Consider the following 21,773-nt stretch of genomic DNA (forward strand, 5'->3'; position numbering starts at 1 on the left):
AGGTTCTCCAGAGAAACAGAACCAACAGGATATATATATAGATAGATGATAGCTAGCTTGCTAGATGGCTAGATAGAAAGAAGAGGAAGTTTATTATGGGAATTGGCTCATATGATTATGGAGGTAAAATATCCCATGAGTTGCCATCTATAAGCTGGAGAACCAGGAAAGACAGTGATATAATTCAGTTCAAGTCCAAAGGCTTGAGAAAAACAGGGGAGCCAATGGTATAACTCCCAGTCTGAAGCCAAAAGCCTGCGAACCATGGAACAGCCTGCTGGTATAAGTCCCAGAGTCCAAAGGCCCAAGAACTAGGAGCACCAAAGTCCAAGGGCAGGAAAAGATGGATGTCACAAGTCAGGAAAAGACAGAGAAGTCACCCTTTCTCCACCCTTTTGTTCTTTTCAGGCCCTCTATAAATAAATGATGCCAAGTAGATTTGCTTTACTCAGCCTCCTGATTCAAATGTTAATCTCTTCTGGAAATACCCTCATAGGCATACCCAGAAGTAATATCTTACTAGCATTCTTTCTGGGTGTCTCTTGGGCCAGTCAAGTTGACACATAATGTTAACCATCAAAGTTCAGTTAAAGACAGCTCCATCCTTTGAGCTGTCCAGATGAAAACCTTGAGGGGCACCCAGGTGGTTCAGTGGTTGAACGTCTGCCTTCGGCTCAGGTCATTGTCCCAGGACCTGGGTCCAAGTCTCACATCAGGCTCCCTGTTAGGAGCCTGTTTCTCTCTCTGCCTATGTTTCTGCCTCTCTCTGTGTGTCTCTCATGAATAAATAAAATCTTAAAAAAAAAAAACTCTTGAAGTCATTGTCCATTCTTTCTCTTATATCCTATAATCAATGCCTCAATATATCCTGACAGCCCTGTCTTCAAAATAGATTCCTAATTTTTTTTTAAGATTTTATTTATTTATTCATGAGAGACACAGAGAGAGAGGCAGAGACATAGGCAGAGGGAGAAGCAGGCTCCACGCAGGGAGCCCGATGCAAGACTCAATCCCGGGACTCCAGGATCACACCCTGAGCCAAAGGCAGATGCTAAACCACTGAGCCACTCAGGGATCCCCAAAATAGATTCCTAATTTGACCATTTCTCTCTCTCTGCCTCTACCTCCCTATTCTGAGCCACCAACACCTCTTGCCAGAATAACCACAATAGGCTTCTATTATGCCTACTTGTTTCCAGCCTTGTAAATACTATACTCTAATTGAAGCCTGTCCCTTGACCCGCATAAATGGTCTAAAGGTATTCACATTTCCAAGCTAGCTTGACCAGCTCTCCTGGGGAGTTTTCCAATAACAACTAAAGTAGGAAAGAGCCCTTTCCCACTGTGGCACACTGGATAGGACATGAGTCTGGGAGCTGTTGGCCACCATGGTTTGGCCACTATGAGTAAAGTAAACCTAGAGTGTTACAAAGATGGAAAAGGGCATATAAGTTCTTGGTGCCAGTTTTCCCTGATGTATTCCCATGGTTTGAGTAAGCGAACTAACATATTTACCTTTCTTCCTATGCTAATTAAACTTGGTTTTTCATTGCTTCCAATACATACATAAGAACATCTCATCTAAACTATCTTGATTTATCTTTCCTTATTGCTTAAATTAAGAGACTTTATGTTTTTTAGAGTTTTAGTTTATTTATTTATTCATGAGAGTTGAGTGGAAAGTACAGAAAATTCCATATGCCCTCATTTTCCCTTTCCCTACAAAGAGTTCTCCAGGGCTGCTGGGTGGCTCAGTTGATTAAGCATCTGCCTTGAGCTGTGGTCATGATCCCAGGGTCTGGAATGGAGCCCCACCATTGAGCTCCCTGCTCAATGGGGAGTCTGCTTCTCCCTCTCCCTCTGCCCCTCCCCGCTGTTTGTACCGTCTTGCTCACATTCTTTCTCTTCCTCACACTCTCTCTCTCAAATACATAAATAAAATCTTTAAAAGAGAGAGAGAGTTCTCCCTATTATTTCCCTTTTGTGTTAGTGTGATATACGTGATGAACCAGGATTCATACAGTATTATTAAATAAAGTGCATAGTTTACATTGGGGTTCACTGTGTTGTACATTGTATGGATTTTGATAAATGGATAGTGACAGTTATCCACCATTATAGCATCATTCAGAGTAGTTTCACTGCCCTAAAAATCCCTTGTGCTCTACCTTTTCTTTCCTCCTTCCTTCTCCCTCTTGGTTCATCTCTTCACCCAATATAAATATAGTGAACATGCTCCATTATTACGCTGTGTGAGTTGCTGGGAATACAATACAAGATGTATAAATAAATAAATTCTCTGAAGTGCTTAGTGATGACTCAGTAGATGTCGGCATAGGGGCCAATAAAGGCACAAAGACAAAGTAGTCAAAATTCTTTCAACTTCAGCTGGTGACATTAGTGAACAAACACAGTGTGACGGTTCTTGCTTCTACAATTCTTATTTTAACGCAAAAATATGTCACTGCCTGGAGAATGGCATAATGAAAAGCAATATACTATTGACTCTACCTTATGAACTTGTTTAAGCTGTAAACACATGTTATTCTCCATTCAAAAATAAACCTAATATCAGTGCATTTAAAATTATTAAAGTAATGAAACAAATTGGAGATTAAGCCAGGAAATAGCCAAGACAAATATGAGTCTTTGCTAGCCTATTATCTATATCATTATTTTTAATAATATTACTAGTCTATAATATAGTATTAAACAATATATACCAGTATACAATACTACCAGTATTCCCAAGCCTCTCTAGGCCTGAAATTCTGAAACTACGATTCCTTCATTTGTAACATAATCAAGTACAGCACTCTATTTATTGTTATCTCAAAAAAGCAAAGTTAAATCAGGGCACAAGTCCACCATATGCAGTTGTCTCTGAAATTCCAGTGGGGTCTTCATATTGAAAACCATTCCATGTTGTTGTTGTTGTTGTTGTTGTTGTTGTTGTTGTTGTTTTAGTAATCTTACATTTTGGAGAAGCTTCTGTCACACTTTCCTCTAAGTAGTTACAAAGACAAGCTAATGTCTATATTTGGTCAGCACTGATACTCTGACTTTTTTTGTTTCCAAAACTGAAAGGAGAGGCCACAGTTCCTAGAACCAGGGAATAATCGAGAACCAAAAATAACACTGTAACTGGAAAGCTAGGCTTTCCCCATAAAGCAAACTAGCATGGATCACTTTTGATTTGATGAAGCCAGAAGTCCTAACATTCCATACATTCCCACCCCCCCCCCCCCCGCCCGAGCTTTTAGCATCAATGTTATTTGGTAGATTTCTTTGTTTCTTCCTCATAGGTAATAAATTAGGAACAATGTTGCCAAACCTAGGTATAAGAAGAAGAATCATGGAATCTCCTGAGGGAACATAGAGTATTCCACAAATTTTTCCTTTTTGGCCTTAAACCACAGTCCTCTCTTAAATTATCTACATGGAACTGATCATCTTTCATTTTAACTTGATTCTCTGATGGATACAATTGTCTACTTGGTGCTGTGTGACAGATTTGTCCCAGAAGGGAGACAGTATGTAGTAATGTCTGCTGTCCGGACTGCGTAGCAGTCTGATATGGTCAGCCAAATCACAGGCCCCAGTGCCCAAGGGCACAGCTCTGACTTACTCCACTTAGGCAATTTTTACAGAATAAAGCCATTTCTCTATGAACGTCAGCTCTAGTTCTCTCAAAGTGTGACAATTGAGATTAACTACAGTTAAATACTTCTGGGTTTTTTTTATTATCTTGAAATGAGAAAATCTACTGAATATGATCAGGTGAAGGGAACATGTGCGTAAATGTATTTTTTAATGTATACTGAAAAACTGGTCTCTCAGATCCAGTCTTTACTTTATGAAACCTAATGGAGTTAGACCTGGATCACTGCTCTTCATTTACAATCAACACCTGGTTGGGAGGGATAGATTTTTGCTGACCAGTTCAGGAAAAACAGGGCCAAATGGGCTGGGATGGAGGGTAGGGTAACTTCCCAAAGGAAAACCCACATGGCCTTAGAAAGGGGAAGGGAGAAGAACTACATCACTTCCTTTCTTCATCTTTGAGGATATTGTCCACATATCCTGCTACTCCTTATCTCTGCTGTTTTTTCACATTGTTAGCTTAGTTAATTCTTCAACTTTTAGTACTTTCTTTAAAAAGAATTCTTGCTCTTTAAATTATAAAAATAACATACAAAATAGATCTGTAATATATTTAAAGCCCTCTCAGAACAAAACAATAATTAATGAATAATCCATGTATTCAAGGGCAGGAAATCTTTGTACATGACACTTTAAATACAATATAAGATATATTTAAATACATTATACTTACATATGTATCTTACATTTATCTAATCCTTGTGCTACCATAAACAAGGCTACATTGTACTTCTTTATACAAGTCTTCATGGAGATTTGCAGTGATTTCACTGGAACAAGTAAAGAGGAGTAGGATTGCTGCTGGATCACAGGGATTTTGCACAGTTAATATCTTTGCATACTGCCAAATTGTCCCCACCAGGTCTGGGTGGAACCATTATTATTTCAGGGCTTGGGGTGCCTTGCAACTAACTGTTCCACTTTACACTGGCAGGTAGCATATACCTTTCAGCATATGTACAGATGCTGTTAGAGATCTGACCACATCCTCCTGGATCCCTTGTACCAGCTCTGTTCACCCATCCCTAGCTTCGTTGTTTTTGCTACTATTTGCAACTGCCCTTGGAGCCCCCTAACTTATAAGGAGAAGAGGAAGTGACTGGGAATTTTATGTCCACCTACAACCCCCACCATGACCTGTGAACAACAAATTACTGGTGTGAGAGTACAAAAGTCCAGCTCTTATGCCTCAGGTGGGGCTCACACCAAGAACCCCAGGAGATGGGGCTGAGTCTACAACTTCTGAAAGCTCATCTTTCACTATGGCCTGGAAACTCTCTGAGCAGTAAGCTTCAGGCAGTTGTAGGGCTTACCTCCTCTATTTTCCTTCACTTTTCCGAACCACGTTTTCCCAAGTCTGCTTCTAAGCCCATACTGGCTTCTTCTTCAAGGGCTGTGCATTAAAAACCAATTATGCACAAATCCTTGGCTTGAGCACTGCTTCTGGAAGAAGCTAACCAAAGACAGCACATTTTTCATTACACTGCTGAATGTGATTCACAAGTTCTGACAATGAACATGTTAGATTCTTTAGCACACTGAACTGGGGCTCATATTTGAAATTACACTTTTAATTTCTCCTCTGGGACATCTTAGGATGTATGAGCTCTTCCTACTAATTGGTAGTCCAAATTTCCTCATCCTCAACTTTTGTCCCATTTGCTATGAAAGAGCATGGCCTTTCTGTTGGATACTCACACAGACCACTCTAGGAGCTCCATTTCAAGCCCTAGGTTTTTCTGCATATCTAACATTATGTCTAATGGAATTTGACTGTACTTACCCTTAGGAGAATATGCCTCTCCCAAGTGTCTGACAGATGAAGGTGTCAGTCAATTATGAAGCTGGAAATCAATGAGAGGTAACAATATTAGTCAGCTGGGGGTTGGGAAGTAAGGTAGCAAGTACAGACCACTCTTTCAAAGGATTGAACAATGAGTGTACCAGAGAAATGGGATGGCAGGTTGAGGAAACAGCAGGGTCAAAGAAAAGGCTTTTGTTCTTTAAGAGAAAAACAACTTCAGCATTTTTAAGAAGGAAGAATTGAGGCCAGTGAAAGGAAAAGATCATGGATGGGTGAAGAAAAGAAAGTAATTGATGGGTCAAGCTCCCAGAGAAGATGAAAAGAGTCAGAAATGGCAGTCTTTAGTAGAAGGAAAGATTTGAAACTAAAAAACTTTGTGTGTCTACTACATGTAAATGAAGGAAAAAAGGAAGGAATGGGGGAAGGAAGGGAGGAAAGGAGAAAGGGAGGGAGGGAGTGAGGGAGGAAGGAAGGAAGGAAAGAAAGAAAAAAAGAAAAAAGAAAGAAAGAAGGAGAAAGAAAGAAGAAGAAAGAAAGAAAGAAAGAAAGAAAGAAAGAAAGAAAGAAAGAAAGAAAGAAAAAAAGAAAAAAGAAAGAAAGAAAGAAAAGAAAAGATGGGAAGGAGGAAAATTCTTCCTCACAGACTAATCAATAGCATTTGGTTCTTCAGGCATGTGGTTTCCTATATTTGATATTTAATTTATGCTGTCCTTTGCTACCACAAAGCCACACTGTACATCTTCCAACTCATGAATGTCCTTTGTCTATGTTTTACACTTACAGAAAAGAACAGAGCCTGTTTGTACTGTAGGTAGAAGAGTGTCATTTTTAAATTAGACCTTACAAGAACATCCTGGAAAGATACCAAGTGCACCTATATGAATGAACTCTTTACTTTGGTCAGCTCCTAGCTAGAGGGACTCAGAGAAGACGACTTCTAGCTAGAGTCAGAGGGATCTCATCCACACTCTTCAGGCTATCTATAGGTGCCAGTGAAAACCATACCTGTACAATTTTTTTGTAGTGAACATATGTAACTTGCTCTGTAGAAATAGTACATGCATAAAAAGAGAAAACTTATCTTTGATTTTTTTGTGATGATAGTTAAACCTTCTTTAGTTTAACAATTAGTTAATGGGTTCTCCAGAGAAACAGAACCAATAGAAAGCACATATATAGTCATATGCAAGAGATTTATTGCAGGAATTGCTTCACATGATTATGGAGGCTGAGAAGTCCCACAGTCTGCTATCTGCAGACTAGAGAACCAAGAAATGAGATCAGTCACTCCAAGTCAATAGACCCTAGAATCAGGGGGCCAATTGCACTAGTCCTGGTCTGCAGGTGAAGACCTGAGAACCAGAAGTTTTAATGGTCAAGAGCAGAAGATAGATTTCTCAGCTCAAGCAGAGAGAACAAATTCGCCCTTTGTCTACTTTCCACTTTATTTTTCTTTCCAAGCCCTCAACAATTGGGTGATGTTCAACTGCAATGGGGAGAGCAATCTTCTTTATCATTCAAATGCTAATCTGTGGGACACCTGGGTGGCTCAGTGGTGGAGTGTCTGCCTTTGGCTCAGAGCATGATCTGGGGGTCCTGGAATAGAGTCCCTCATCAGGCTCCCTGCAGAGAGCCTGCTTCTCCTTCTGCCTATGTCTCTGCCTCTCTCTTTGTCTCTCATGAATAAATAAATAAAACCTTTTTTTAAAATTGCTAATCTCTTCCAGAATCAGTCTCATAGACACACCCAGAAATGTTTTATCAGCTGAGTATCTCTTAGCCCAGAAAAGTGAAAACAAAATTGACACATAAAATTAATCATCACAGTTATACAATAATTACAGAAGAAAAACCAAAATCAGTTCATTACATGTTTATATTTTCTTAAAGAACCTATGAGGGAAAATAAATTTCCAATAAGCTGGAGATGCATACCATCTACATAACTATGCCTTAAAGCCTTTATTTTATCTCCCAGTCTCATAGCAGTTCCAGATTAGAGTCTTTCTCACTGTTTCAAATCTCTCAGGCAGGCTAGCTGGTGGAGAGTAAACCCTGAAGCACTCCAACATGTGTCCCTTCCCTTCCTCTGTGTCTCCATAAAGATTCTATAAAATGGTAGACTGTTTCCCAACTCATCCCCTTCCACTGAGTGCTCCATTTCCAAAAATACCTAGGCCTAAAATCTATCAGGAAGAAGGGAGCCTGAGTTCATTACTTCCTCCGTGTTGACCCTCTGTTTCTCAGATTCTACATCATCTGCAGATATTCAGCAATTGCACTACAAATTGCACAACTCCTTGGGCTTGGTTACTGGTATAGTCATCCACTTTTGTCATCATCCCAGCATCCAGAATCTCTTTCAATCAAAAAGTGGAAGGGTCATGGGAACTTAATATGCTACTGCACCACGAATTGGTTCGGGGAAGAAAAAATGGGGTAATTTCTAACCATGCTTGGGATCACATAGCATTCCACCAGGTTGTCCCAGGACTCCAGGGAACAGTGTGTGGTTACGCTCGAGTACTCTCATCTAGGAATTATGTTGCATGATGCACAATCTTACAAGCTCTTGCCTCTGTTGATTACACAGTATGCAACAAGTAAAAGATTGTTACTCTGATTTCAGCTTAAATGTCACATCCTCAGAGAGACCTTTCCTGACCACACAATGTAAATTAGTCACCCAGTCACTCTACCATATCATTCTGTTTTAATTCTCTGCACAACACGTATTACTAAGAGATACTTTTTTTACTTAAGTTTATTTGTCTACTGCCTGCCCCCTCCCATTAGATAAAGGACCTGGTCTATCTTGTTTTTTGTAATATTTCCAGTGCCTGGAATAATGTTGGATGGCACATACTTAGCCCTCAATATGTATATGTTAAATTAATTAATTACATCAAGGCAATACGATAGAAAAAAATGGCTAAGAGGCTACCTTGAAGCTACTTTTAATATAGGATGGTCAAAGAAAGTCTTTCCAGGAGATGATTTTTGAGCCAAAACCTGTATGACAATTAGAAAAGAGTATAAGGTTTTGACTATTACACTGGCCTGAACATTTTTATTGTTGATATGAGACTGTTCTTGTGAAGAAAGGGCTTTATAACTATTGAAAAATGACCCAAAAAATTATGGTATTGGCCCAAGATTTCAACAGAACAAGTACAGGACTGGACCCACAGAGTGGGTTTAAAAGAAGTAATGAGAAAAATCATTTTCAAAGAGGTAATGAGAGAAATCACTGCTTCCAGAACATGTTCCTTTTCAGTAACCCAGAATTGTTCTTCCTTGAAGCTCCTTCCACTATTAAGGCTTACTAACCCAAGAGAAAAGAATAGCTGATAACAACTAAAATAAAAGTTCCCAGTGAAAACATAAGAGAAGTTCAACCAGATTAGGAAAAATACATGCTTTCCTACTGAGCAGTGGGAAAGCTTAAGAAGGAATAATATGCGAATTTCACCTAGGTTCTCTTGGGTTTCACTGCCCACACCCTGTACCCCTAAGATTTAGCCAGTGGAAGGGTTGATTGTGGAAAGAGAAATCAGGTAGAAAAGAGAGACAAACCTCAGGCTGGTAAACTGTGCCCTGTGTAGAAAAAGGTTTGAACACTGCAGTTTCTATTTGTAACACATGAGCAGACCATCTCACAGAGCATCTGCTGACCTAAACTAATATGGGTGTCTGCAGCTACTGAGAAACAAGAACAAATTGTTAGAGAGGGAGAATTGTATTGGCTATCCTCAAGCCTTCTATACTTTTCCGTGCAATGTGGAAAAAATATAGATGTTCCTACCAGCTCCTGGAGAAGGTCATGGAAGCCAGCCAAGAGTTAAGATCCAGAGAGCTTGCCTTTGGGTTACTACAGAGAAAGGTGAGATGACACCAAAGGCCATAGGCTAGACAGGTAGGGCAGAGAGCCAATCAAGGACAAGACTAGACATTTCAGCAGTGGATGCAGTGAGGACAAAAGTCACTCACTGGAGAGGTGTGAATGTATCCAACTGGTGATCAACAGAAAAACAGAGAATGATATCATCTGGTCAAGAATCCCTTTCCCAAACCTATGAGGATAAATAAGCTTCTCCCTGCACACAGGTGCCATCTTGGGCATAAGGAAAAAGAAGGGAGATATAGAAGAGAAACAACTCTGGTGGGGCTTATCTTATGAATTTTAAATTCCTTGAACATATACAACCATAAAAACGAATCTATACACTAGAATAGATGAAATTACCTTTTAATAATAAGCTTTAAATAATGATTTTCTACAATCACCGGGAATTTTCTACAATCACAAGGAACATGAGGTCAGTTACAGAAATACATACTTAAGATTGTTTCAATTTTGATCCTACTCTGTTTTGTATTACTTAAGTGTCCACTTCTATTGTGTTTGAGATGCTCAAGTACGCTCAGTTCAATTGACAAACCTCCACACTGAGTATCCAAGGATACCTTTGGTCTTATAGTTGTCCTAGAGGCAAAGGTAGGGTACAAGTAAGAGAGTACCTTCCTCTATTTGCCTTCGAGCCAAAGAAAAGAAACTTAGGTAGGTATTGCTTCCATACCTACAGTGACTATATGATTTATTGGCAGGACACTTGAAGCTAATAATACAAAACTCCTAGTAAAAACCTGGACAATCAATGATGTGACTTTGAACTTCTCTGGAAGTGATCATTCTCTCTTTGTGTTGACCTCTACATTCCGATATACACTACTTCTCCTGCCCTCTCAACCTCTCCCAATTAAACCTATGTACCTCTTCTGTTGTCACTACCAAAAAAAGTTCTATTTTCTCTTTTTCTAAGTAGCTGTTAAGATGATAGGTAGATTATCCTATCATCCATTAAACCATTATCCCATGGCATTGGTTCCTTTTCCTCAAGAGCAGGAAAACCTTTCTCCAGAAATGTATTTCCAGATCTCCCACCCATAGAAGAGAAAAAACAGCTTTGTTTTCCATGCTGGAGGAGGTTGCCCAAATATTCACTACTACTTTCCTCCTATTCCCAATAAGATAAATGACTTACACAAATGCCAAAAAGAAAAGACAAACCCAAAATGAATTTTGGGGACAAAAGTGACTGACTCAAGTAAAAAAAGGTGGCTAACCAAAAAAAAACAGAAAATGTAGGATCCAATTAAAATGGAGGCTCTAACACAAGAGAGAGGCAAAGAAATTCCCCAGAATAATAAGGAACAGCAGCAGGCCTAGAGCAACCAGTGCAACTAGAAGCAGGAGAAAAGAAAGCTTGAGAAAGAAGAGTTTGTCTGCAGGGGAATATTGAGATAGAATTAGTGGAGTATTTTATACTGTCCAAATTGTGACATTGTTCCAATGGGATAATCAAAGAAGAGAAGATGTTTGTGTGTGTGTGTGTGTGTGTGAGAGAGAGAGAGAGAGAGAGAGAGAGAGAGAGAGAAGGAGAGGGAGAGAAGGAGAGGGAGAGAAAGAGAAGGAGAAAGAGGTAAGACTTTATTTACCCAGAAAAATTAAATACCTAAAAGTTAAAACCTAAAAGTTGAAAGTGCTAGCCTCTGGGGAACACATATCAGGAAAGGTAAAGGAAAGGGACTTCCTTTTCTCATTATTAGCTATAGTAGATTAAAGATAACCAAAAATTCTTTGACACTCTCCCCACAGAGGCTCTATTTTCCTTGCTCATGAACGAATTTGGGTTGACCTGTAACTGCTCACAAATAATGTACCAGTAGATGTGACATTCTACTATTTCCAGTTCTAGCTTTTTAGAGGATTAGAAGCTTCCACTGTGGTCTCATGAATTCCTGAACCAATATGTAAGAAGACCAACCACCTCCCTTGAGAGATCACATGGCCTTTAGACTGCATTAAAGAGAAATACCAACTGAGACCAACCTTCTAGCCACCTCACCAAGACAGAAGACATGGGAATGTAGCTGTTTTTGAATCATCAGACCAGCCAAATATATCTAGTTAGTGCTGTATGGAACAGAACAATCACCCAACCAAGCCCTGCTTGAATTCCTGATCTAGAAAATCTTGTGACATAAAATTATTGTTGGTTTAAGCCATCACATATTGGAGTACTTTGTTATACAGTACTTTGTTATACAGTGATTTTGTCACTAAGTCTTTTAGTCTTCAAGAGTAATAAGTCTTTGGTACTAAATTTTTAATATGTATATATATATAATTTTCATAAAAATAATAATTTTTTCATAAAATTTAATTTTTCATAAAAAATTATTTTAAAATAGTTTGACCCACAGTCACCTGGGTGGCTCAGTGGTTGAGTATCTGCCTTTAGCTCAGGTCATAATCCCAGGGTCCTGGCATTGAGTCCTGCATCAGGCTCCCCATGGGGAGCAGGCTTCTCCTCTCTGCCTCTCTCTCTGCATGAATAAATAAATAATACCTTTTTAAAAAATTAAAATAAAATAAAATAATTTGACCTGAAGAAGTTCAATGGATTATTCTGAGGTCAAGTTCATGGTTGCAATATTGCATTATAATTATACAAAATGTTATCCTTGGGCAAAACTGAATAAAGGGCATATGAAGGGGTCTCTCTATATTATTTCTTTTTTTAAGATTTTATTTATTTATTCATGAGAGACACAGAAAGAGAGGCAGAGACACAGGCAGAGGGAGGAGAAGCAGGCTCCATGCAAGGAGCCTGATACAGGACTTGACCTCGGGAATCTGGGATCAGGCCCTGAGCCAAAGGCAGATGCTCAACCACTGAGACACCCAGGTATCCCTCTCTATATTATTTCTTACATGAGACTCCACAGTTATCTAAAAATGAAAAGTTAAAAAAATAATTCAAAACTTGAATGTTTGTAACTTGTCATGCTTATTTATTTTTAACAAAAAAATCTTAATACCTTACATATTATCCTACATTTTTCCACTTAATATATTTGGTATCTATTTCCAAGTCAGCATTTATAAGTCTAGATTATTAATTTTAATGGCTACATTATATTCTTCTATGTGGATCTGCTATAATTTGTTTAGCTAGCTAGCATCTTACTGATGGATATTTCCCTTTCTAGAGACTATGTACTCTATCAAACCACATTTCTAAATTCCTTTTGAGTAATAAAATTAAAAACTGGGGCAATCTGGCATTATTCTTCTACTATAGACTGATATAATTTATTTCTATCATTCTTATGATAATTCCTTTCCTGTCTTCACATCTTCCATAAGCATTTCTAGAATAAGTAAAACTACTTCTAAATCCAGGAAGTGTCCACAATCTATATATAGCTAACTCAACTTCTGGGTAGCAGACTGCAACTCCAACTGCTAGATGTCAGGGAAAAAAAAAAAAAAAAAAAACCCAAAACTAAAAACTCCAGACCTGAGTCATCCAGTTTAAAGGGGTTTCAGAAAAAAATGAAACCAGTAAAGAATACAGAAATATAAGAGAAAGAACTGATCTTCAAAACTAAGTCTCAAACACACAATGCTTCCAAAATCCATCATCCCAAAATAATTCTTTAATCGGACTAGCATTTTCTACATTAATGATATCATTAAGATCAAAAGAAAAAGTAAAAAGGATGTTCTAGGTAGATACACTGAATTTCTGCCCAAGAATAAGTCATTTTATCATCTAGACTCTCTGTACTTTTAAGAAGGTATATCTGAAGTGTATTATTTGCTCATTTGCTCATTCATTCCACAAATCTCTAAGTGTCTGCTAGTATGTCAGAAGCAGACAAAGGCACCTCTTGCTCCTTGGAAGAGCTCATACTCTAGTGGAAGGACCAGGAACTAAGTAAGTATAACAAAGTGGCAGAGGGTAATAAAAATAAGCACATGATAGCACAAGTTTACATAGGAGGACATGCAAGGCTTTATGAAGGAAAATTTTAAAATCTTAACGTAGGGATAAGCAAGCATCATCTGTGGGGAAAAGCGCTTATTCCAGGCGGAGAGCAGCATGGACAAAGTCCTAGAAGCAAGCATAGAGTTGAGTGTAGCTTGCAGGAGGGGGTGACTCTACAAGCAGTTGCATACGGCCCAAGTATACAATGGAGCATGGGGTTCTATGAGAGGCAGCCTGGGTTCCGATCATATATGGCTGGGCACCTTTCTGAAGAATTTGACATGTATCCCTCAAGTAAGGGGGATCTAATAAAGAAGAGCTTTGCTTGGGGTGAGCATATTTCCCAGTTTGACCAAGACTATTCCAGTTCATGCTTGTTGTCCCAGTGTGATTATAGTAGTGCTCACTTTCACATTCACATTTCACATTTCACTAGGGTTAAGATGATAACCCTAATTATCACTGTAGTTATGATAGATCTACTTCCAGTTGTACTCAGATCATTGAAAATCTGCTTATGTGAGAAATAACAGACAAGAGAAAGAAAGAAGGAAGAAAATCTATTCCCCACCCTGGAGAAACACTGATCAGTACTAAATTAAACAGTAGTGAAAGAGTAAATGCAAAATTTTCATTAAGTACATGCAGCAGCAATTTTTGTAGTCTTTTGTGTTGTGAAACCCAAAAATATGTGGTCTGCAACTTGTACTTTTCTTTCTTATACTCATTCTTAGGATTTTCTTTCCTCTGGATATGATACTTGCTGATTTATAAAAGGAGTATATAAATATGATAATAATTATAAAAATGTAAAAGGAAAAATTAAAGTCTATATTCTTTCCCAAACCAAGGCCCAGCACCCAAATGACACCATATGAATTCATCAACTTACTAAATAGAATAAATCTAATTGGGCAAAATAAGAGAATAGTTTTTTTTATTCTTCCACTGCCTTCAAACACGTTTGGACTGCCCTTCTCAGGGTTAGCTAATTCCTAAAATAGTCAACTAGTCTGCAAGTGCACTTTTCATAAGCAAACCAACGAATCCATAGCACATACCCCAACTACCTCCTTTATCCAACTGTCACACTTAGGGCCACTATCCCCCTGCCCTAATCACTCCAGGGTCAGGTGCCAAACAATGAGGCACAGTCCCTCCGCCCCAGAGCTTCTCAAAATTATTCAAATTAAGCGTGATACCAGAGAGATAACCAAATAAGACATCCCCACTAGCATCTCCTCAACCTCAACAATCTGGCATCCATACACAGTGTCTATGGCTCCCAAAATTGCCTTTGTGGGAGCTGCAGGACTCAGAACCATATGCTAAGGGATCTAGGAGTCTTGCCACATCCTACACCCAACCCTATGCTATGAGTTGCAGGATACAAAATCAACGTATAGAAATCAATTTTGTTTCTTTATACTTATACTTACAATGAAATATCTGAAAAAGAAATAAAGGAAACAGTCCCATCCACAACAGCACAAAAAAATACTTAATAAATTCAATCAAGAAGATGAAAGACCTGTACACTGAAAACTGTAAAACTTTGACTAGAGAAATTAATGAAGACACAAATAAATGAAAAAATATCTTATGTTCATGGATTAGAAGAATTAATATTGTTAACATGTCCATACTCCCCAAAGCCGCTCTAGATTCAGTATGATCCCTATAATAATTTTAATGGTATTTTTCACAGAAATGGAAAAAAATTTTTTTAAATTTATATGGAACCAAAAAAGGACCCCAAATAGCCAAAACAACCCTGAAGAGAGAAAAAGCTGGAGGCATCACACTTTCTGATTTCAAAGTATATCACAAAGCTATAGTAATTAAAACAGGATGGTAATGGTATAAAAATGAACATATAGACCAAGCGAATAGAATAGAGAACCTAGAAATAAACCCTTACATATATGGTCAACTATTGTTTGACAAAGGAATCAAGTACACTCAATGGCAAAATGATACTCCCTTCAATAAACAGTGTTGGGAAAACTGGTTAATCACATGCAAAAGAATGAAATTGAACCCCAATCTTATATCACTCACAAAAATTAATTTGAAATGAATTAGACTTAAACATAACACCTGAAACCACAAAACTCCTAGAAAAAAATTGGAAAAATGTTCTTGATACTGATCTTGGCAATAACTTTTTTGGATATGTCTCCAAAAGCACATACAACAAAAGCAAAAATAAACGAGTGGGACTAGACCAAACTATAAAGCTTCTTGCAGCAAAAGAAATGATCAACAAAATGAAAAGGCAAACTATGAAATGGGAAAACATATTTCCAAGCCATATACCTGTTAAGGGGTTAAAATCCCAAGTACATAAGGAACTCCTACAACTCAATAGCCAAAACCCAAATAGCCCTAATTAAAATAGGGAGGACCCAAATAGACACTTATCCAAAGAAAGCATACAGATGGCCACAGGTACATGAAAATATACTTAACATCGGGATCCCTGGGTGGCGCAGCGGTTTAGCGCCTGCCTTTGGCCCAGGGCGCGATCCTGGAGTCCCGGGATCGAATCCCACATCGGGCTCCCGGTGCATGGAGCCTGCTTCTCCCTCTGCCTGTGTCTCTGCCTCTCTCTCTCTCTCTCTGTGACTATCATAAAATAAAAAAAAAATTGAAAAAAAAAAAAGAAAATATACTTAACATCGCTAATTATCAGAGAAACAAGATATCCACAATGAGATACTACCTCACATCTGTTAGAATGGCTATTATTAAAAAAGTCAAGAGATTAAGGATGTGGAGGAAAGGGAACTCTTGTGCATTGTTGATGGGAATGTAAATTGGTACAGTCACTATGAAAACCAGTATGAAGTTTCCTCAAAATAGTAAAAATAGAAATACTGCAAGATCCAGCAATCCCACTTCTGGGAATGTACCCAAAAGAAATGAAATCGGGATCTTGAGGAGATATCTGCACTCCCATATTCACAATAGTCAAAAAAATGGAAACAACCTAAGGGTATATCAACAGATGAGTAGGTTAAGAAGATGCAGTATATATATACATTGGCTTATTATCCAGGCCTGAGGAAGAAGAAAATCCTGCCATTCATGACAATGATGAACCTTGAAGACATTGTGCTAAGTGAAATATCTCAGAAGAAGATAAGTACTATACAACCTCACTCACATGTATAATCTAAAAACATCAAATTTACAGAAACAGCAGGATGGTAGTGACCAGGGGCCGAAGGCTGGGGGAAATGAGGTGATGTCAGTAAAAGGATACAAACTTCCAGTTATAAGATGAATAAGTTCTGGGGATCAGGTGTACAGCATGGTGACTATAGTTAACAATATTGTATTATATACTTGAAATTTGCTGAGAGTATAGATCTCAAAGGCTCTTACCACAAAAAAAGAAACGTAATTATGTGAAGTGAGTTTGGAAGTATTATTTAACCCTATTGTGGTAACCATTTCAAAATATGTAAGTGTATCAAATCATCACATTTTATACCTTAAACTTACATAATGTGTCAATTATATCTCAATAACTTAAAAATAAAAGAAATTATTTAAACTAGCCAATTCTAAACCTACTTATCACTCCTCCCCCTTTCCTTCCCACAGACACCACAATAAAGGCTCTGCCCACATTTTCCCCCCTCCCTCTGCCTCCTGATGGATCCTGGGTTCTCTATGTTCTCCCCCACAGTGCTGCAGGGTCTCTCTTCCTCAGGTCTGTAAGTATAACAAACTATCTTTTCAATGGCAATCACCTCTTGATCTGTTTGCCTTGCTATATCTGAATAATAATGAAAGCTACAAGCAATCTAAAAGTATGTTTCATCAGATTTGCCCTCTTCATACTTTAACCAATATCCCAAACGGATCTCATGGCTTTCCAGCCATGTTTATTAGAAAAGCTTTGTTTTCAGATGTTGAAATATTACTCCAGTTTAAACCAAAATTTTCACTCCTCATCCATCTTAAAGTTTTTCCCCCTTCTCCAGTTCAGGCCTGGCTCAGCCCAGAGAGGCAGTGAAGAAAGGCAGAATGATCTTGCTCTTTCACTTATCCTTTCTTCCTGCTGCTGGATCATCTCCTGGGGCAGAGGAAGGGAAAAGAAGTAGTAGAGGAGAAAGGAGCAAAGGAATTCTTGTCTAGACCATATTGCTGGTTTTTGGGCAACACTAGTTGCCATAGCACAGCCTCTGTTGTGGCAGGTGCTCATAGGGAGAATTCATAAGCAAAAACCATACACAAAACTACAAATATCCCCAAACTGTACCATTTCCTGATTTTTTTAAAAGATTTTATTTTTTATTCTTGAGAGACACATAGAGAGAGACAGAGACACAGGCAGCAGGAGAAATAGGCTCCCTGTAGGGAGCCTACTTGTAGGACTTGATCCCAGGACCCCAGGATCACGACCTGACCCAAAGGCCAATGCTCAACCACTGAGCCACCCAGGCGCCCCCACCATTTCCTGATTTAATTTGCCTTTCAGCTGACATCCTATCACCCGCCTCCCCAACTCTCCCCCAGGCATTATAGCCTGTAGCCTCTTTCTTCTGATGCCTGGGCACTCTGGGAGGCAGCTCCTTCAAGATGACTGGAGCTTGGCTACATCCACAGCGTCCACAGGACCCACAATAACTCAGATACTTTTGTCCTCTGAATGATGGAAGTGTAGCTTGCTTCCGCTGCTTCAGCCGGCCTCTTTGGGTGTTCAAAATTCTCATTGTAAGAAATGAGTACCCATCTATGGAGTCATCTGTAACCTCAAACTCTGGCAAGCTCTCCCAAGAGAAAACACAGGCAAGCTCTCCCAAGAACTTTCTCAATGCACTGCTCTAATTCCATGGAGCTGACCCAACAGTTGAAAGCATCAAAGATGGTTCTAATCTTGATTATGGGAGAGGAAATTCCCATGAGTCATCACAGTCATCCGTACTCTCCCCCAGGTAGCCTTCTCTTACGTAGGCTGCTGGGGGAATGATTACTATACCCCGTCTGGGCAAATTCTTAGCAAATGACAATGTCCCTTATACCTCTCTTTAGAATGCGGAGATTCTTGACTTTTCCTCCACTTTGAGAGTTTAACCAAAATTCTGAGCCACTAAGAAAATTCTCATTCTATATCCTGTTTTAACAGAAATGAGTTACCCACTTTGGAAGCAATCGTAAAAACCATATAATCGTAAGGAGTAAAAACTGAAGCTCCTGTCCAATCATGAAGACCCAGAGCATGTTTGTACTTTTCTACTCCCAGAAACTAGATGAGATTGGGATGGGGAGGAGGGCAAAACAAAGGTAGGGGCCAATCAAAAAGTGGAGAAAGAACAGGACAAAACTCAAAAAGAGGGTGGGGGAAGGTCCTTCCACCTCAATAAAAGAACTCAGATGAATGTGATCCAACCCAAGCTATCACTCACATTATCATCCAAGAAGCATTTGCCACTCTCATTAAGGAGTATCCAGTTTTCAGTAACGCTCATCAATCTCTGGAGACTTTAATTAACCCTTTGTGGGGTGACAGCAACACGAGGGGAAAAAATTTCATGTTCAGGCCAAAATGGGACTAGGTACAACCATCTAGACATGCCCTACAAACCAGAGGAGTGGAACCTGCCTCGGTTTGTATTTGGACTATGTATGCCATACAGCTTCTTACCTTCTCATTGTCTTCTTTTTACTATCTTGACAACTGAAGAGAAATACGCTTTCATGATGCTAAGATGCTCTGTGTTTTTAATCCCACAAGTTATGGAGCGAAATAATTTTCTTTTAAAGATATTCCTGACAGAGCCTCTGTCTTCCTCTCCAATTTGAACTATTCTTTCTGAGCCTCTATGCAACTGTCATCTTGTAATTGCTTTACATTGAACTCCTGGCTTTTTACTGTTTCTGAATTCTGGATGTTCTTCTAAAGTTTTCTTTCTTTCTTTTTTTTTTTTTTTTTCCTAGTGAATATCCTTGGGTAACTTTTTCAGATGGAAGATGTCTTTCTGTTGCACATACTGGAAATGTATATCTTTCCTTCATACCAGAATGATAATTCTGCTTGTGATAAATTCTAGGTACAAATTCTTTTCCTTCAAAATGTGGATGGTTATGCTTGTGTCATTGGTACCCATACTTGTTGAAGAGATATTTACTAACAGTCAAATGCTTATTCATCTGAGATAACCTGTTCTTTTATTCTCTCTGGTCACATTTAAGATTTTTCTCCTTTTCCTTAGAATTTTGAGGCTGCATGAGATATTTTCACCCATTTATTCATTTAACAAATTCATCCTAAACAAGTAATGTAAGAGCGCAAGTGATGCAGCTGCAAACAAAACAGATTAGAATGTTGTTTTCTCATTTTCTTTCCTGGACCTCTGTGAGCCCTTCTAGGTCCTTCTGAAAACTAGAGTCTTAAAATTCACAGAAATGGGTTAATTATCATTTTTTAAAATTTTATTTAAGGAAGCAAGGAAAAGATCTCTTTATATTTACCATCTCTCTCTTTTTCTTTTCAGCTCTCAATTCTGATGAGCTAATTTTATCTTTTGATTATGGACTTTATCTTTTTTCCCCATCAATTTTGTAATTCGGCTAGTCCATACATTTTTTTTTTAATTTTGCCATTCTTGTTTTTGTTTTTTTTTTTAATTTCTGTGTATTCTTTCTTCAGCTCTGCGTTCTCCTTTTATGGCAGTCCAGTTTTACTTAGTGGATGCAATATTTTCTTAAATATCTCTGGGGATAGTATTTAGAATTTTTAAAATCCTCTTCTGTTCCCTGAATTATGTTTTCTCCAGAATCTATTATTGTTTCAAATTTGATCTTCCATTTCACATGTTTTGCTTTCCCCTGGTGTCTGATGAGCTGTTATCTTTTCATATCTATCAGTGATGGATGATATAAGTTAACACAAGTTGCTGAGACAAGTTTTCTATCTAACTGTGTAAGTTTCAATTCTCCAGTGGTCTCCCCCTTGAAAACTGACAGTAGATAAGTGGACATAGTTGTGTTTCCAGGCAGCCAGTATGGATGATTGACCAAGAACTCTTCCAAATATAAGATTATGAATGACTTTCTAGCGTACTTTTCCCCTGAAAACCCTTCACCTCCACCTCTCCTCCCTTTCCCTTCCTCTTCTTCTTCATTTTGTTTCATTTTAGAAGTCTGGAGTTACCATAAATTCTCTGCGACTTTTTTCTCAGGCATGAGTAATCTCTCTAGGAGCCTCATGCAAGCCTATTGTTGCCTAAAGTAGTTATTAACTTGCGCCTAAGGGTAAAAGCAATTGCTCCCATAGTCCCAATTTAGGGCGTGGAAAAATAGTACTAGCAATTAGGAACCAGTATATAATTTGCAGGCCTTGGTGCAAAATGATAATGCTGGGTCCCTTATTTAAAAATTATTAAGAATTTCAAGACAATGATAGAGCATTAAACCAAGTAGAGGCCACTTCTGAGCATGCGGCACTATGCCACTGTACAGGTCACATGCCCATGAGGACAGCTCTGACGTGCCTTTGGAATTTCTCCAAGTTCTACCAATAAATACCCTTAAAGTCCTCGTCATTACCCTTGTTCTGTTTTTCTACTGTTCTGTTTTTTCCATCAGTCGACACGTTTTGCTTTCTACCCGCCAGGAATTCCCCAGATCTTTTGGTGGGCTGATGGTACTTTGTCTCACTTTCCAGTGATTGTTTTTGGGGGGGTGGGGGGGTTATTCTCTTGTAAAGTGTATTCTCTATTATTTTGGAACTTTGAGAAGAAGAGGACGTAGATGTCCATTTAAAACAAAACCTGGGGCAGCTCCAGTGGCACAGCGGTTTAGCGCCGCCTGCAGCTCAGGGTGTGATCCTAGAGACTACGGATCAAGTCCCACAACCGGCTCCCTGCATGAAGCCTGCTTCTCACTCTGCCAGTGTCTCTGCCTCTCTCTCTCCTCTCTCTTTCTCTGTGTGTGTGTGTGTGTGTGTGTGTGTGTGTGTGTGTGTGTGTCGTTCATGAATAAATAAAATCTTAAAAAAAAACCTGGTATCTTTTAATGACAAATAATCAGAAATATATAGGTGATAACTGATTTTAAAACCATCCAGTCCCCTATAATTTATTAACCTAAATCATTAGCTTAAGGATTAACTAGTAGAACCAGAGCCTAAGTTTAGAAGCACTAAAATACTACCTTTCTGGGCATACTTGTGTATTTCTCCTTCAAATGTTTCACATTATTTCCTATACAAATTCATTTTAAAAATAATATTTGAGGGCTGCATGGGTGGCTCAGTGGTTGAGCATCTGCTTTCAGCTCAGGTCATGATCCCATGGTCCTGGGATCAAGTCCCACATCAGGATCCCCACAGTGAGCATGCTTCTCCCTCTGCCTATGTCTCTGCCTCTCTCTGTGTGTCTCTCATGAATGAATAAATAAAAATCTTTCTTAAAATACCAACAGCATTTTTAAAAAATAATAATAACCTTTGA

The 21,773-nt window shown here is 38.7% G+C and overlaps 1 long non-coding RNA gene across 4 annotated transcripts in view; it reads right to left on the minus strand.

Moving 5' to 3' along the window:
- The window catches only part of LOC144282520 (uncharacterized), a 127,789-nt gene that overhangs the window by 50,359 nt on the left and 55,657 nt on the right, over nt 1–21,773 (minus strand). For all 4 annotated transcript variants that reach the window (XR_013350988.1, XR_013350986.1, XR_013350989.1 and 1 more), the window contains exon 2: nt 5,447–5,507. This is a non-coding gene — a long non-coding RNA (uncharacterized LOC144282520). The remainder of the gene's footprint in view (nt 1–5,446; nt 5,508–21,773) is intronic.

Source organism: Canis aureus, chromosome 13 (genome assembly GCF_053574225.1).
Source record: "Canis aureus isolate CA01 chromosome 13, VMU_Caureus_v.1.0, whole genome shotgun sequence".
Classification (NCBI taxonomy): domain Eukaryota; kingdom Metazoa; phylum Chordata; class Mammalia; order Carnivora; family Canidae; genus Canis; species Canis aureus.